Here is a 19,404-nt window from a genome sequence, read left to right as displayed (position 1 = left end):
ACAGGGAAGGGGTTAACCCCCAGTGACGGCGGAAGAGAGGAGCAGCGTGGTAGGAGGAAGGGGCAGGGTGTACTCACGTGGGTCTGAGAGGAAGCGCGAAGAGTGAGAGAGGAGAGGAGCCGCAGCAGCGTGGAGAAGACGGGCAGAGTAAGTGCCTGCCGCAGCCGCACGAGACGCGGTCTACGTCGGGTGACCCCCGCCGACCTCTAAGAGAAGGGAGAGAGAGGAGACGCGGCGCGCCTCCCCATCCTCTAGCCGGGCACGGAGAAGCGTTCTGTACAGCAGTGACCCCCGCTGACCTCCCCGGCAGCGAGCCAGCACCAGCGCGCCAGACGGAGGCAGCGGGAGAGACGGGTGACGTCACGCGACCCCCGCTGACCTCCAGAGATACGCAAGGAGCAGCCTGACAGTGCCAGACCCGGGGCCCGCGGCGGGTGACGGAGCGGCAATCCCCAGCGCGGAGGAGAGAGCCAGTGCACTGCCCACGCTATAGGGGCTTAGTGTGACAGTGCTGAGACCTTGCCTGCACGCCAGAGGAGTGAGAGAGGCCCTGTAGGCTGCTGCATTGGATGGGCTGAGTCTACAGGATCGCTGAGGGCGAATACCGCCATCTTGGGACATCCAGAGGAGAGAGGAAGCGGCCGCCATTTTGGCCCAGAGCAACTAACCGTGAGTTTGCCTTTGAGGCGTTCAGAGGACTGACCCCACCCCAGCCACAGCCTCACTATAGCAGTACCCGGCTCACAGACAGTCCCTTTACCTCTGAGCCAAGCATTTCACTGCCAGCCGTTCCTCCCCACCTGCCAGGCTAATGGCCGCTACCCCCTAGACCACTGGACACTTACCGCAGTAGGGAAACTCGCCCACTATAAGGGCCTGGAGGCCTCCTTACTGCAGCGGAGACTGTACCCCTCATTGTCCCTACCACTCCTTCTCGTGCAGCACCATGGCATGGGCCCCATCCAAACCCTTGTGCACAGGTCAGGTCACTAGGACCTGCTACTCAGGACGAGTAAGGGATGGCAAGAGTTAGTTGAGTAGGTTACCGGTAACCTTAGCTTAGTTTGGGATACGTCACTAGTACAGAGAAAGGTGTCGTAAGACATTTCCTTTTGCTTGAATGTTTATTGCACTGTGAAACATTTCCTTTTACTTGAATGTTTATTGCACCGTAAGACATTTCCTTTTACCTGAATGTTTATTGCACCGTAAGGCATTTCCTTTTACCTGAATGTTTATTGCACCGTAAAGCATTTCCTTTTTACCTAAAAATAAAAGGTAAATCTAATCTGATAGTGGAGTGTTCTGTGCCCATTCCTGCATCCTGAGAAGACTCCTGACTGAGATCCGGATATTGGGGAAGCACGGCCCCCGCCGCATCCATAAGGTAACTCCTCCTTTTGGGTGTCTACAGTTCTCTGGCGTCACGAACAGGATTCAGTCGACGCGGAGTATAATCTGATCCCAGGATGGACGCACCACAGGCCGAAGGTGGGCAGGCACCCATTGTGCCCCCCAACGCCGAACAACAGGTGGCCGCCCCAGTGGTAATACCTGCACCCGCAACGGCACCTCCCGCTCCCATTACACTACCCTACTACTTCGGGGCCCCATGGATGTTGACATACAGTGGGGACCCCAACAAGGGTGCCACATTCACAGCCTTCAAGAACCAGATGAAGTCCATGGCCCAGCTCTACACCCCGAGAGAGGAACAGAAGGTACAGATCCTCATCGGCCAACTCACGGGCTCGGCCCTCAGCGAGGTCGAATCATGGGAGGACGACCAAAAGAAGGACACCGACCAGATCTTGGAACGGCTAGCCACAATCTTCGAGACCGCCACCCTCCCGGAGTTGAAGATGCAACTCTACGGCCGAAAACAACAACCGGGCGAAACCCTCCGGGACTTCGCCCTAAGTCTACAAAAGACCCTGAAACTCATCCAAGCGGCCGACAAGGACGAAGTCCGTAACAGCGATGAGGCGCTCACCCTTCAGTTTGTGGAGGGAGCGTCGAACCCTAACGTCAAAACCCAGCTGCGAATCCTCAAGATGCAGATGCCAGGGAAGCCCTTTGCTGACTTTAAGAACGTCGCCATCCGGACCATCGGGAATCACGCCGACCCCGAGGTAGAATATCCGGAAATGGCGGGGGCTCGAGGTCCCGTGGCCACGAGCTCTGAACAAATCGGCCGACTGAAAGGCCAGACCGGCCGGAGTGGCCAACCGCCAGCGGGCGACCTAGACCAATCCCTCCAGCGCCAAGTGGAAGACCTGGCCCTCGGGATGGCTGCTATGCAGCGAGACATGCGCCAGCTGACGCGACAAACCGTGTCAAACAATGAAGAGACTAGATGGAGGATGGAAAGACAGCCGTCGAATCGGAGGCAATGGAACCCACCCCGAGAATATGGGAGGCGAGCCTCCGACCAATTCGACCATCAGGGCCGTCCCATCTGTCGACGCTGTCAGGAGGCCGGACACGTCGAGAGAAGCTGCCCCTCGTCCGACCATTTAAACTCCGATGCCCCGAGGGAGAGGGCCGACCCTCGGGGAGAACACCGGGAGTAGATTCAGACCCGGAGGAATGGTGGGCCCAATATGTAGGACAATGCCCGAGGACCCCAGTGGTGATCAACGGGATTGAGACAGTGGCCATGATCGACACCGGGTCACAAGTATCCATGATACAGTTACCCACTCTCCAACAGTATTGGGGAAAGGAAGTACCGTTTAGACAGCCCCCGACTGAAGTGAAGGTGGTCGCTGCCAATGGGCGCGAGGTCATCTGCAACGGGTACTGGGAAGCTGATTTGCAGATTGGACGAACACGTTTACCCAGGCAGGGGTATTTAGTGATCACCTGTGGGGAAGGAAGCGTTGCCCCCATCATCCTGGGCATGAACATATTAAGGAATTGCCCTGAAGAGCTGATTGCAGCATTAAAGCAGGAACCAGTTCACCAAGACCAGGTTGGGGAGGCCACCCAACAGCACATAATCTGCGTCCAGGGGAGCCAAGTGGAGAAGAGAGTCTTTGCCCCGCGTATCCAAGGGACAGTTAAGTGGTTTAACGCCCGAAGGGGATATGGCTTCATCAACCGGAGCGACACAAGGGATGACGTTTTTGTCCACCGGACAGCCCTAAGGAAGAGCCACTCGCGGAGACTTTCGTGTAGTCTTCGAGAAGGCGAGACGGTGGAGTTCGATGTGGTAGAGGAAGAAAAGGGTACCAAAGCGGTGTACGTGACTAGTCCAGGTGGGGTGCCAGCGAGAAGAACCCGGCCAGGCCCAGCCAGGCGTCCTTTCCACAGACGTGTCCATCGGTGTCAAAGTGTGCAGATGGAGGCATCGATTTCCCTCGGTCCAGTCTCACGGCACCTACTCTCAGGAGTGAACCTTGTCCCCGCCAATAGAGGAGAGAAGCCGGTCGCTGCAGAAGAGTGGAATCACCTCACCCCTATGGTTAACAGACGCCCACAGCGTAAAGTCCGCTGGGAGACCGAGCCCTACATGGTCACCAAGAAACCGAGGGCAGTGGTTGAAGTCCATGGAAGCGGAATACCAGACGAGGCCCAACTGTGTTGTGGGTACCCTACCAGCATGGTCCCAATATTTAATTCCCAAGCCATAGAGAACTATCAACATTGCATGTAAATGTGTCCTACTGTTGTTGTATATATGTATATGTCTAAATTGTTAGTTTATGATGACGCTACTGTAACCGTCGGGAGGTTGCCCTTCTTACTGAAAGTAGGTGGACTATGAAAGAGACTTTATTAATTCGGAACTTTTGAACGGTTTGGACTTGTGTCTCCGATAGTGTGGCGTGAGGACACGACCACAAAAAAGTATGGGCGGATGTAAGCCCCAGGACAGGGAAGGGGTTAACCCCCAGTGACGGCGGAAGAGAGGAGCAGCGTGGTAGGAGGAAGGGGCAGGGTGTACTCACGTGGGTCTGAGAGGAAGCGCGAAGAGTGAGAGAGGAGAGGAGCCGCAGCAGCGTGGAGAAGACGGGCAGAGTAAGTGCCTGCCGCAGCCGCACGAGACGCGGTCTACGTCGGGTGACCCCCGCCGACCTCTAAGAGAAGGGAGAGAGAGGAGACGCGGCGCGCCTCCCCATCCTCTAGCCGGGCACGGAGAAGCGTTCTGTACAGCAGTGACCCCCGCTGACCTCCCCGGCAGCGAGCCAGCACCAGCGCGCCAGACGGAGGCAGCGGGAGAGACGGGTGACGTCACGCGACCCCCGCTGACCTCCAGAGATACGCAAGGAGCAGCCTGACAGTGCCAGACCCGGGGCCCGCGGCGGGTGACGGAGCGGCAATCCCCAGCGCGGAGGAGAGAGCCAGTGCACTGCCCACGCTATAGGGGCTTAGTGTGACAGTGCTGAGACCTTGCCTGCACGCCAGAGGAGTGAGAGAGGCCCTGTAGGCTGCTGCATTGGATGGGCTGAGTCTACAGGATCGCTGAGGGCGAATACCGCCATCTTGGGACATCCAGAGGAGAGAGGAAGCGGCCGCCATTTTGGCCCAGAGCAACTAACCGTGAGTTTGCCTTTGAGGCGTTCAGAGGACTGACCCCACCCCAGCCACAGCCTCACTATAGCAGTACCCGGCTCACAGACAGTCCCTTTACCTCTGAGCCAAGCATTTCACTGCCAGCCGTTCCTCCCCACCTGCCAGGCTAATGGCCGCTACCCCCTAGACCACTGGACACTTACCGCAGTAGGGAAACTCGCCCACTATAAGGGCCTGGAGGCCTCCTTACTGCAGCGGAGACTGTACCCCTCATTGTCCCTACCACTCCTTCTCGTGCAGCACCATGGCATGGGCCCCATCCAAACCCTTGTGCACAGGTCAGGTCACTAGGACCTGCTACTCAGGACGAGTAAGGGATGGCAAGAGTAAGTTGAGTAGGTTACCGGTAACCTTAGCTTAGTTTGGGATACGTCACTAGTACAGAGAAAGGTGTCGTAAGACATTTCCTTTTGCTTGAATGTTTATTGCACTGTGAAACATTTCCTTTTACTTGAATGTTTATTGCACCGTAAGACATTTCCTTTTACCTGAATGTTTATTGCACCGTAAGGCATTTCCTTTTACCTGAATGTTTATTGCACCGTAAAGCATTTCCTTTTTACCTAAAAATAAAAGGTAAATCTAATCTGATAGTGGAGTGTTCTGTGCCCATTCCTGCATCCTGAGAAGACTCCTGACTGAGATCCGGATATTGGGGAAGCACGGCCCCCGCCGCATCCATAAGGTAACTCCTCCTTTTGGGTGTCTACACATCAGTTCCTGCTGGAGCCTGTTCAAAAATACCCCTGCTTGCACGATACAGCCTCTTTATTTTGTCCTTTTTTTTTTTGACATTTGCAGCTCCAGAAAGCCTCCCTGCCGCCACCCAGGAGGAGAGGGCCACCTCTGCCCCCACCCAGCTGGAGGAGGAGTCTCTGAGCGCGGTTGGTAAGTATTGTACAGTATAACACCAGGGCTCTCACCATCTGTACCGGAAAAGTATTTTTGAACAGGCTCCAGCATGTACTGAGGCCCTTGTTCTTCTTCACTCTCTGACAAAATCCTTCTTGGATGGACAAACCCATGTGCACTGCAGGTGAGGCAGGTGTTACTGGACTTGCGCAGAGAGAATTACAGTATGTACTGTACAGTAGATTTGGGTGTGTCATTTTGCACTGCCTCGCCTGCTGTGCACATGGGTTTGTCCATCTACTGTGGGGAGGATTTTGTCAGAGAGTGAAGCAGAGTAAGGGCATCAGTTCCTGCTGGAGCCTGTTCAAAAATACCCCTGCTTGCACGATACAGCCTCTTTATTTTGTCCTTTTTTTTTTTTACATTTGCAGCTCCAGAAAGCCTCCCTGCCGCCACCCAGGAGGAGAGGGCCACCTCTGCCCCCACCCAGCTGGAGGAGGAGTCTCTGAGCGCGGTTGGTAAGTATTGTACAGTATAACACCAGGGCTCTCACCATCTGTACCGGAAAAGTATTTTTGAACAGGCTCCAGCATGTACTGAGGCCCTTGTTCTTCTTCACTCTCTGACAAAATCCTTCTTGGATGGACAAACCCATGTGCACTGCAGGTGAGGCAGGTGTTACTGGACTTGCGCAGAGAGAATTACAGTATGTACTGTACAGTAGATTTGGGTGTGTCATTTTGCACTGCCTCGCCTGCTGTGCACATGGGTTTGTCCATCTACTGTGGGGAGGATTTTGTCAGAGAGTGAAGCAGAGTAAGGGCATCAGTTCCTGCTGGAGCCTGTTCAAAAATACCCCTGCTTGCACGATACAGCCTCTTTATTTTGTCCTTTTTTTTTTTTACATTTGCAGCTCCAGAAAGCCTCCCTGCCGCCACCCAGGAGGAGAGGGCCACCTCTGCCCCCACCCAGCTGGAGGAGGAGTCTCTGAGCGCGGTTGGTAAGTATTGTACAGTATTGTACAGTCTACCACTCGGCAAACCTGTTTCTTCGTAAGCTGACTTGCTGTTCGGCTCCTCTCCTCTCAAGACTTCTTGAAGTTTCCTGATACCGTTCCTGTACTTCCGAATACCGTTCCTGTACTTCTGCTTGCATTTGAAATCTTTGCTGGCCTCACGGAACTCGGCTGGTTTCAAGTGCTACTAGCAAAAGTTCCTGAACGGTAAATCTTTTTCTATCAGTATTTCGATATAAATATACCTTATTTTTAAACTGTATTCTGTATGTAAACGCTCATTGCACCCAGTGTTCCCTCCCCCCCCCCCCGCTTCCACGAGGCCCCTAGGCGTTTGGCGGTATATCGAGCGACCGACGCTTGCCCGTATAGCACACCGACCCCTCCTCCCCGGAGCCTGGGACGCTCGAGCTAATGGGACGCTCGAGCTAATGAGACGCTCGAGCTAATGAGACGCTCGAGCAGCAACGACGGTATCCGCTCCACGTCGCTCTGCCCTGCTTTCCCCGTCTTTTCTCCGTGCAGCCATGCTTCCAACCTCTCCCAGTGTTCCCTCCCCCCCGCTTCCACGAGGCCCGTAGACATTTGGCGGCCATTTTGTGTAACCCTGCCTCCGAGCGAAACTGCCTCGAGCGCTCTCGAGCGACGCTGCCCCTCCTCCCCGGGGCTACTGTATGCCCGCTCCCCGTCGCACGGCCCTGGTTTCCCCGTCCTTTCTCTGTGCTTCCAACCTTTCCCAAACCTCTCCCAGTGTTCCCTCCCCCCCGCTTCCACGAGGCCCCTAGGCGTTTGGCGGTATATCGAGCGACCGACGCTTGCCCGTATAGCACACCGACCCCTCCTCCCCGGAGCCTGGGACGCTCGAGCTAATGAGACGCTCGAGCTAATGAGACGCTCGAGCAGCAACGACGGTATCCGCTCCCCGTCGCTCGGCCCTGCTTTCCCCGTCTTTTCTCCGTGCAGCCATGCTTTCAACCTCTCCCAGTGTTCCCTCCCCCCCCGCTTCCACGAGGCCCGTAGACATTTGGCGGCCATTTTGTGTAACCCTGCCTCCGAGCGAAACTGCCTCGAGCGCTCTCGAGCGACGCTGCCCCTCCTCCCCGGGGCTACTGTATGCCCGCTCCACGTCGCACGGCCCTGGTTTCCCCGTCCTTTCTCTGTGCTTCCAACCTTTCCCAAACCTCTCCCAGTGTTCCCTCCCCCCCGCTTCCACGAGGCCCCTAGGCGTTTGGCGGCCATTTTGTGTAACCCTGCCTCCGAGCGAAACTGCCTCGAGCGCTCTCGAGCGACGCTGCCCCTCCTCCCCGGGGCTACTGTATGCCCGCTCCCCGTCGCACGGCCCTGGTTTCCCCGTCCTTTCTCTGTGCTTCCAACCTTTCCCAAACCTCTCCCAGTGTTCCCTCCCCCCCGCTTCCACGAGGCCCCTAGGCGTTTGGCGGTATATCGAGCGACCGACGCTTGCCCGTATAGCACACCGACCCCTCCTCCCCGGAGCCTGGGACGCTCGAGCTAATGAGACGCTCGAGCAGCAACGACGGTATCCGCTCCCCGTCGCTCGGCCCTGCTTTCCCCGTCTTTTCTCCGTGCAGCCATGCTTCCAACCTCTCCCAGTGTTCCCTCCCCCCCGCTTCCACGAGGCCCGTAGACATTTGGCGGCCATTTTGTGTAACCCTGCCTCCGAGCGAAACTGCCTCGAGCGCTCTCGAGCGACGCTGCCCCTCCTCCCCGGGGCTACTGTATGCCCGCTCCCCGTCGCACGGCCCTGGTTTCCCTGTCCTTTCTCTGTGCTTCCAACCTTTCCCAAACCTCTCCCAGTGTTCCCTCCCCCCCGCTTCCACGAGGCCCCTAGGCGTTTGGCGGCCATTTTGTGTAACCCTGCCTCCGAGCGAAACTGCCTCGAGCGCTCTCGAGCGACGCTGCCCCTCCTCCCCGGGGCTACTGTATGCCCGCTCCCCGTCGCACGGCCCTGGTTTCCCCGTCCTTTCTCTGTGCTTCCAACCTTTCCCAAACCTCTCCCAGTGTTCCCTCCCCCCCGCTTCCACGAGGCCCCTAGGCGTTTGGCGGTATATCGAGCGACCGACGCTTGCCCGTATAGCACACCGACCCCTCCTCCCCGGAGCCTGGGACGCTCGAGCTAATGAGACGCTCGAGCTAATGAGACGCTCGAGCTAATGAGACGCTCGAGCAGCAACGACGGTATCCGCTCCCCGTCGCTCGGCTCTGCTTTCCCCGTCTTTTCTCCGTGCAGCCATGCTTCCAACCTCTCCCAGTGTTCCCTCCCCCCCGCTTCCACGAGGCCCGTAGACATTTGGCGGCCATTTTGTGTAACCCTGCCTCCGAGCGAAACTGCCTCGAGCGCTCTCGAGCGACGCTGCCCCTCCTCCCCGGGGCTACTGTATGCCCGCTCCCCGTCGCACGGCCCTGGTTTCCCCGTCCTTTCTCTGTGCTTCCAACCTTTCCCAAACCTCTCCCAGTGTTCCCTCCCCCCCCGCTTCCACGAGGCCCCTAGGCGTTTGGCGGCCATTTTGTGTAACCCTGCCTCCGAGCGAAACTGCCTCGAGCGCTCTCGAGCGACGCTGCCCCTCCTCCCCGGGGCTACTGTATGCCCGCTCCCCGTCGCACGGCCCTGGTTTCCCCGTCCTTTCTCTGTGCTTCCAACCTTTCCCAAACCTCTCCCAGTGTTCCCTCCCCCCCGCTTCCACGAGGCCCGTAGACATTTGGCGGCCATTTTGTGTAACCCTGCCTCCGAGCGAAACTGCCTCGAGCGCTCTCGAGCGACGCTGCCCCTCCTCCCCGGGGCTACTGTATGCCCGCTCCCCGTCGCACGGCCCTGGTTTCCCCGTCCTTTCTCTGTGCTTCCAACCTTTCCCAAACCTCTCCCAGTGTTCCCTCCCCCCCGCTTCCACGAGGCCCGTAGACATTTGGCGGCCATTTTGTGTAACCCTGCCTCCGAGCGAAACTGCCTCGAGCGCTCTCGAGCGACGCTGCCCCTCCTCCCCGGGGCTACTGTATGCCCGCTCCCCGTCGCACGGCCCTGGTTTCCCCGTCCTTTCTCTGTGCTTCCAACCTTTCCCAAACCTCTCCCAGTGTTCCCTCCCCCCCGCTTCCACGAGGCCCCTAGGCGTTTGGCGGTATATCGAGCGACCGACGCTTGCCCGTATAGCACACCGACCCCTCCTCCCCGGAGCCTGGGACGCTCGAGCTAATGACACGCTCGAGCTAATGAGACGCTCGAGCAGCAACGACGGTATCCGCTCCCCGTCGCTCGGCCCTGCCTTCCCTGTCTTTTCTCCGTGCAGCCGTGCTTCCAACCTCTCCCAGTGTTCCCTCCCCCCCCCTTCCACGAGGCCCCTAGGCGTTTGGCGGTATATCGAGCGACCGACGCTTGCCCGTATAGCACACCGACCCCTCCTCCCCGGAGCCTGGGACGCTTGAGCTAATGAGACGCTCGAGCTAACGAGAAGTTGACGCATTAGCAACTGAGTGCTGTACAGTACATCATTGTCAATTATTACCACCAACGTTGTTTTTTTTTTTGGGGGGGGGAGGGGGGGGGTAAAGGTACTGTAACATTTTTTAAAAAAAATGTTTAATGTACTATAGTAATTTGTATTGCGAAAAAGTCCATGTACTGTATTTCTAAATGTACTGTCTTCTCTTCATACAGGGAAGTCTCTAGTACAGCTGTCCAAAATGCCAGTTAAGATCAACAAGGCGATGAGCAAAATAATTGCAAACATGAAAAAAGAAAATAAAACTACCAAAGAGATCCAGGCTTGGCTGAGGGAAAGTGGGATTGTAGTCACTTTACAAACAGTGCGCTATCATGCTTTCGAGAGAACAACGGCCAGAAAGGAAATATTTGCTCCAAAGTGCTCTTGGTAAGATCAGTGTTGTGTAGTAAATTACCTGTAATGTACTGTACTGTATTGTTTGTTAAACTGGTACTGTATAAACTACTGTACTGTACAGTATGTCCAGTAGTATTAACCTTTGCTGTACTACAGTAATATAAAACATGAAACGTTTCAGTCATTGCCTTGTACTGTACTGTACTGTACATTAACTCTTATTTACTGTGTGCACTGTAGGAGAGCTGAAAAAATTGTGGAGAAATTAACTCGTGAGAATGATGAAATCTCTGCTCGACAAATTAAAAACATCTTCAAAACAGAGTATGATTTTGACATATCACTCACCAGCATTCGAAAAATGCGTCGGAAAATGGGATGGAAATATTGTGCTACAAGGTACAGTAAGAGTTTTGTATAGAGCAGTAATGCGCGCCATTTCACATTAACCCCTTGAGTGGTGGGTTTTGCTGGGACAGTACAAACCTACAGTACCAGGGCAGCGGCGGCAGAGCTTGATGCTACTGTTCCTCATAGTGACAATGGCGTCATGATGAGGGATTTTCGTGGCAGCTCTGGAGGACTCGGCCTGAGCACTCGCCAGCCCCCACAAGCCGCACCAACCATACCCGGCAGTGGGGGAGGGGTGGGGGAATTGACTGGAGGTGCTGCACCAGTGGTGCACACAAGGACACCACTGGCGTACACCTACTGTATAGTGGCATGCCTTGAGATTTTCCGGGACAGCCCACTGCACCAGCACAGCTGAATCCGGAAAATCTCCAGGCATTCAGTACAGTACCACTCAAGTGGTTAATACCTACATTATTTGCATACAGTACTGCACGGTTGTTTAATGATGTCTATAATACAGTACTGTATTAAATTACCTGTATATTTTTGTGCTGTTGACAGGATAACTCCCATGGTTAGAGATGTCAACAAAGAGAAGAGAGTGGAACAGGCACGTCGTTGGATTGAGAGCGGTGAAACTTTTCAGGATGTCCTTTTCACCGATGAATCCTCAATTGCACTCGAGAGGTTCTCGCGAATGTCATTCCGTAAGAAGGACCATATCTCATTGAAGCCACGGCCAAAGCATCCACTGAAAGTCCACGTATGGGGAGCCATATCACGATTGGGAGCTGGCCCATTGTTAATGTTCGAAGGTACAGTATAGTACAGTACTACTGTGTACAGTATACAGTACCATGCGTTGTCTGTGTTTGTAAGAAATAATGTACTATACTGTACACTACAATAATTAAAATTGAATGCAGTGGTTATTAATAAACAATACTGCTTTTTTCTCTAGGGATCATGGATAAACAATTCTTTCAAGAAAGAATAGTAGAGGGATGTATGGTGCCATATGTGCGGAAACGTTTCCCATCGCATCATAGACTATTCCAGGACAATGATCCTAAACACTCTGCCTCTGCAAAATTCATGGAAGAGAAAGGCATCAATTGGGAACGCACACCACCAGAGTGAGTATTGCTTTAATATTGTACTGTACTTTTATGGTTTTATCAAGATTGTATGCTTTTCTGTTCTAAAAGAAACATTATTGAAATACCTTTATTGTATCATACTGTTTACTTTAGATCCCCGGACATGAATCCAATTGAATTGGTATGGGCTCAAATGAAGTATTACATCAGGAACACTGCGAAGCCGACAACAAAACAGCAGCTGTTGGATGGGATCCGTAAATTTTGGCAAGAAGTGCTGACACCGGACATTTGTAATAATTGCATAAATCATCTATATAAAGTATTGCCTGTTATAGTCAAAATAAATGGACAACCCAGTGGTATGTAGTACTGTATTAAAATAGTATAGAAGTACTTAATCAGTCTGTTTTCTGTGTGTTTCTCTATGAACCCCCACCCCAAAATACTGTATAATAAAAATAAAAGTTGTGTGTGTGATGTTACAGTACTGTACAGCAGTGTTGCAAGCAAGGGGGTACGGTGTGGTACAGAGTACTGTACCTGTAAGAAATACAGTATGTTGCAGGTACGCAGTACCACTTACTCCCTGACCCACTGTCAATTCTATTTTTAATTTAAGTCTAAATATAATGCATCCGCAGCCCGCCCACTCAGCGTTATGATTGGCGTAGCTACCGCTACTGCTGATTTAGCCTGTCACACTGACAGGCATCTGCAGTGGCGATAGCATGAAGAGCAGGCTCCACAATTGTAAGCACAATCTGCCCAGCTCTCCGCCAAGCAAGAGCCAACCGACCCCCAGTCATTTCCTGCTTCTCATTCCCTGTCTCCTGATGCCACGCCACTATTGTCATTTAGGGCCTTATTCGCATTCACTCTTTCTGTCACAATTCTTCTTAGATGGACAAAACTGCAGGTGGGGCAGATGTACAGTATAATGAGCAGAGAGAATTAGATTTGGGTGAGTTACAGTATTTTGTTTCTGTGCAGGAAAAATACTGACTGCTTTATTGTTACACTGCAATATAGAGCTTACTGTACTGTACTTTGAAGTACAGTACAGTAAAAACCCCACCCAAATCTAATTCTCTCTGCAATAGTAAAATCTATCCCACCTGCAGTGCACATGGTTTTGTCCATCTAAGAAGAATTTTGTCAGAAAGAGTAAATTCGAATAAGGCCCTTAGTCACTCTTCTAGCTTTGTGTGACCACGAACACTCATGACACATGGCCACACCCATACAGTATTTGGTAGAGCCCATGAGTACTGTACCACCAAGAAAAAAATTCTACCTGCACCACTGCTGTACAGTACCTTTTGTTTATTATTCTGTCCTGTAATGCACCTTGCTACTGAACTGTACCTTGTCCCCTCTGATTGTACTGTATGCCATATTATCCATCTGTTGTCAATAAAAGCAAAAATATTTTACTGTACATGTGGATAACAAGTAGAAAAATGTTGATTCGGTGCGATGTACTGTACTGTAGACAGTCTGTTTTACTGTATTTGTGTGTCTTGCTGAACCCCCACCCCAAACAAATTAAAAAAAAAAAAATAATCTGTGTGTGATTTTTTTTTTTTTCTATTCTGTACTGTACTGTACCTTGCTACCTTTTCCCCACTGATTGTACTGTATGCCATATCATCCATCTGCTGTCAATAAAAGTGTTTACTACAGTATTCAGTATTTGCAGTAGCATACAATAAGTTACTGTACAGTATCGTCTCACGCTGGAAAAAAGACAAGGATACATTGGAGTAACAATAAAATATTTATAAATACAGTATGAAAAAAAAAGAAACAACGCCAGAATAACAATTAAATTAAACGAACTAAAAATTGGAAAATGAAATCAATGAACTGGTGCATCAGCACCCGCGCCGCCTCAAGCGCCCTGAGCCGCTGAGCCCTCTGTTGTTGTTCTGTGGTGGGGAAGTAAAATGTTAACGTTACTATAGTGTACTGTACGGTAAGTACTGTACTATACTGTATTATTATTCTACAAAAGCAATCCCAACCACTGACATACTGTACTGTAACTGTACCTCTATAATTGGGGCCGGTACCCGGGCCAGGCCCCTGCGAGTCTGATCCTGGCCTGTGCTGGCTTATCCACAGTTGGTGTCTTGGGCCCCCATGGACGATTGGCACTGTAGTGGGAGAAAAAGTGAGCATTACAATACAGCATGTACAGAACCTGTTCCACTTAGTGGCCCTTCTTCACTTCAACGGTGGTGGTCGTACTGTACTGTACAGTATGCCATCAAATAAAGCATGCCATGCCAAAAGAAGAAGCTGGTGGGTGGGACAGGCTTTTCTATTGGAATTACTGTTCAGGACTGTGTCAGAGGCGGAACTCAGTTCCCTCTACCATTGGAAACCAGTTGCCCATCACTTTTACACCTCTGGTTACAGTGCAGTACTACAGTAATTCTTACCACTTTCATCGTCCTCCTCCTCATCTTCCTCCAGCTCCATGGCCTCCACCTCAATGATGTCTGAGTGGAGAAAGGAAAATACAGTAGTACAGGAAAAAAAACATCATTTGCCTACTTACAGGTACTGTACTGAACATGTACTGTACAGTACAACTCCATAGAAGAAGGTCCTAATAGTGTAGATTGAAATGTCTACACACCATCTCCAAGCGGGCACCACCCACCTACAGTAGTGTACTGTACAAACAGGCAAGGCCCAAAGTCTGCGTGACACCCAGCGCAGAGCCCCCCCAAAGTGAAGTCCTACACCAAAGGCATTGTCAGTTCCTCCAGAACCACCTGCACTTCCAACCACTTCAACAGCCAACCCCCACCTCCGCATCCCACAAAGCACCCCCTCCACCGGACCACTGTACTCACTGCCTGGCTCCTGGTCCTCCTGCTGCTCCACCTCCTCCTCCTCTTCCTCCTCGGTGTCGAGGAGAACCGCCTCTTCTTCCCGGGTGTGGCCTAGTGATGCTGCATTAAAAAAAAAAAAAAAATAAAACATTGTAAACGTACTGTACTGTAAAGTAAATTCCCTTCTACTTTTAGAACTCCATAGAACGGTTGTGTCAAAGTCATGGCCCTCCAATTGTTGTGGAAGTACTGTACACATCCCACCCAGCATGCCATGCCACAGTTTTAACAATCCATCATACTGTACTGTATACAAAAAGTGGCATGCTGGGATGTGTACATATGTACTGTACAACCAGCAAAGGCCCAAAGGCTGCGTGACACTCAATGCAGTGCACCCCAAAGTGAATGCCTTCGCTGAACGGCATCTTCAGTTCCTCCAGAACCACCTGCACTTCCAACCACTTCAACAGCCAACCCCCACCTCCGCATCCCACAAAGCACCCCCTCCACCGGACCACTGTACTCACTGCCTGGCTCCTGGTCCTCCTGCTGCTCCACCTCCTCCTCCTCTTCCTCCTCGGTGTCGAGGGGAACCGCCTCTTCTTCCCGGGTGTGGCCTAGTGATGCTGCATTAAAAATAAAAAAAAATAAAAACATTGTAAACGTACTGTACTGTAAAGTAAATTCCCTTCTACTTTTAGAACTCCATAGAACGGTTGTGTCAAAGTCATGGCCCTCCAATTGTTGTGGAAGTACTGTACACATCCCACCCAGCATGCCATGCCACAGTTTTAACAATCCATCATACTGTACTGTATACAAAAAGTGGCATGCTGGGATGTGTACATATGTACTGTACAACCAGCAAAGGCCCAAAGGCTGCGTGACACTCAATGCAGTGCACCCCAAAGTGAATGCCTTCGCTGAACGGCATCTTCAGTTCCTCCAGAACCACCTGCACTTCCAACCACTTCAACAGCCAACCCCCACCTCCGCATCCCACAAAGCACCCCCTCCACCGGACCACTGTACTCACTGCCTGGCTCCTGGTCCTCCTGCTGCTCCACCTCCTCCTCCTCTTCCTCCTCGGTGTCGAGGGGAACCGCCTCTTCTTCCCGGGTGTGGCCTAGTAATGCTGCATTAAAAAAAAAAAACATTGTAAACGTACTGTACTGTACAGTAAATTCCCTTCTACTTTTAGAACTCCATAGAACGGTTGTGTCAAAGTCATGGCCCTCCAATTGTTGTGGAAGTACTGTACACATCCCACCCAGCATGCCATGCCACAGTTTTAACAATCCATCATACTGTACTGTATACAAAAAGTGGCATGCTGGGATGTGTACATATGTACTGTACAACCAGCAAAGGCCCAAAGGCTGCGTGACACTCAATGCAGTGCACCCCAAAGTGAATGCCTTCGCTGAACGGCATCTTCAGTTCCTCCAGAACCACCTGCACTTCCAACCACTTCAACAGCCAACCCCCACCTCCGCATCCCACAAAGCACCCCCTCCACCGGACCACTGTACTCACTGCCTGGCTCCTGGTCCTCCTGCTGCTCCACCTCCTCCTCCTCTTCCTCCTCGGTGTCGAGGGGAACCGCCTCTTCTTCCCGGGTGTGGCCTAGTAATGCTGCATTAAAAAAAAAAAAAAAAAACATTGTAAACGTACTGTACTGTACAGTAAATTCCCTTCTACTTTTAGAACTCCATAGAACGGTTGTGTCAAAGTCATGGCCCTCCAATTGTTGTGGAAGTACTGTACACATCCCACCCAGCATGCCATGCCACAGTTTTAACAATCCATCATACTGTACTGTATACAAAAAGTGGCATGCTGGGATGTGTACATATGTACTGTACAACCAGCAAAGGCCCAAAGGCTGCGTGACACTCAATGCAGTGCACCCCAAAGTGAATGCCTTCGCTGAACGGCATCTTCAGTTCCTCCAGAACCACCTGCACTTCCAACCACTTCAACAGCCAACCCCCACCTCCGCATCCCACAAAGCACCCCCTCCACCGGACCACTGTACTCACTGCCTGGCTCCTGGTCCTCCTGCTGCTCCACCTCCTCCTCCTCTTCCTCCTCGGTGTCGAGGGGAACCGCCTCTTCTTCCCGGGTGTGGCCTAGTAATGCTGCATTAAAAAAAAAAAAAAAAAACATTGTAAACGTACTGTACTGTACAGTAAATTCCCTTCTACTTTTAGAACTCCATAGAACGGTTGTGTCAAAGTCATGGCCCTCCAATTGTTGTGGAAGTACTGTACACATCCCACCCAGCATGCCATGCCACAGTTTTAACAATCCATCATACTGTACTGTATACAAAAAGTGGCATGCTGGGATGTGTACATATGTACTGTACAACCAGCAAAGGCCCAAAGGCTGCGTGACACTCAATGCAGTGCACCCCAAAGTGAATGCCTTCGCTGAACGGCATCTTCAGTTCCTCCAGAACCACCTGCACTTCCAACCACTTCAACAGCCAACCCCCACCTCCGCATCCCACAAAGCACCCCCTCCACCGGACCACTGTACTCACTGCCTGGCTCCTGGTCCTCCTGCTGCTCCACCTCCTCCTCCTCTTCCTCCTCGGTGTCGAGGGGAACCGCCTCTTCTTCCCGGGTGTGGCCTAGTAATGCTGCATTAAAAAAAAAAAAAAAAAACATTGTAAACGTACTGTACTGTACAGTAAATTCCCTTCTACTTTTAGAACTCCATAGAACGGTTGTGTCAAAGTCATGGCCCTCCAATTGTTGTGGAAGTACTGTACACATCCCACCCAGCATGCCATGCCACAGTTTTAACAATCCATCATACTGTACTGTATACAAAAAGTGGCATGCTGGGATGTGTACATATGTACTGTACAACCAGCAAAGGCCCAAAGGCTGCGTGACACTCAATGCAGTGCACCCCAAAGTGAATGCCTTCGCTGAACGGCATCTTCAGTTCCTCCAGAACCACCTGCACTTCCAACCACTTCAACAGCCAACCCCCACCTCCGCATCCCACAAAGCACCCCCTCCACCGGACCACTGTACTCACTGCCTGGCTCCTGGTCCTCCTGCTGCTCCACCTCCTCCTCCTCTTCCTCCTCGGTGTCGAGGGGAACCGCCTCTTCTTCCCGGGTGTGGCCTAGTAATGCTGCATTAAAAAAAAAAAAAAAAAACATTGTAAACGTACTGTACTGTACAGTAAATTCCCTTCTACTTTTAGAACTCCATAGAACGGTTGTGTCAAAGTCATGGCCCTCCAATTGTTGTGGAAGTACTGTACACATCCCACCCAGCATGCCATGCCACAGTTTTAACAATCCATCATACTGTACTGTATACAAAAAGTGGCATGCTGGGATGTGTACATATGTACTGTACAACCAGCAAAGGCCCAAAGGCTGCGTGACACTCAATGCAGTGCACCCCAAAGTGAATGCCTTCGCTGAACGGCATCTTCAGTTCCTCCAGAACCACCTGCACTTCCAACCACTTCAACAGCCAACCCCCACCTCCGCATCCCACAAAGCACCCCCTCCACCGGACCACTGTACTCACTGCCTGGCTCCTGGTCCTCCTGCTGCTCCACCTCCTCCTCCTCTTCCTTCCTACAGTACACCGCATTGTTGATCCCTATTCACACACAGCCCCAATTGTTTATGGTGTACTGTACAGTACATGTACTGTAGGGTGTGGATTGAAATGTCGAATGACATAATGTCGAATGTCAAAATGTCGACACCACAATGTCAAATGTGTAAAAATGTCGACATGGGTTAATGTCGACATTTCAAAAATGTCGACTGCCATAATGTCGACTGGGGTTATGTCGAATTGCTCTTTTGGGGTTTTTTTGGCCCGAAATGTCAACAGTGTCGACATGGACACTGTTGACATAGTGAATCGGACCCTCGCATCGCTCGCTTCGCTCGCGATGCTTAGGGCATTTTTACACATTTGACATTGTGGTGTCGACATTTTGACATTCGACATTATGTCATTCGACATTATGACCGCATCCCGTACTGTGAAAGTGCGCCGTTGATATGGTCTGCTGCCCAGGGCCCACACAGACCATATCGACGGTGCTCTCTAGAGCCGCCAACCCCCCCTCCCTGTACCCCCCTCGGTACAGTACTGTGCTTACAGCGCCTGATGGCCTGAAGTCTCTCAGGATCCCTCCTGACCAGGTCACTCCAGCGCCGCTCTAAGGAGCGGATAGACCGCTGACGGCCAGTGTCCCTAAGGATAGCCCTGCGGGCCTTTCTGTAGGCCTTCATTTTCTCCTTGTTGCTGGAGAGAGTCCTGTCTCTCCAGCGCACAAGGTGCCTCAGCTCCCGGGTGCTGTACGGGCCCTCTCTGCGCTCCGCCATTGTACTGTACAATGCAGTGGTGCACAGCATACAGTACAATAAAGCACAGGTGACGCAAAATTTTGGCGCGGGGGTCCTAGACACATGACTTTCATCATGCGCCCAAAACTTTATTTAAAAGAGTTTGGAGATACTAAATCGCTAGGACATACTGTACTGTATAGTTTTATTAAATATCATTCTACAAAATACTGTACACACTGTATTCCAATAGAAAAAACCCTGAGGATGGCCCGCCAGCTCTGGAAGCACGTCTGGCACGGCCCGCCCCTTCGTGGATTCTTTGCTCTGCAGGAGATGTTGAAGTGTAATGACCTGTATTAGCCGACCCCCTCCACCCCTGGGGGGAGGGGAGGAGGCGCTTGACTTCATTACTCCTTGCAAGAGACAATACAGTATTGCAGCGTGTGAAATAGGGCTTTCTTAAACC

This window comes from Crinia signifera, chromosome 9, assembly GCF_055691185.1.
Source record: "Crinia signifera chromosome 9, ASM5569118v1, whole genome shotgun sequence".
Lineage (NCBI taxonomy): Eukaryota > Metazoa > Chordata > Amphibia > Anura > Myobatrachidae > Crinia > Crinia signifera.
Note: the sequence above shows the minus strand (reverse complement) of the source record.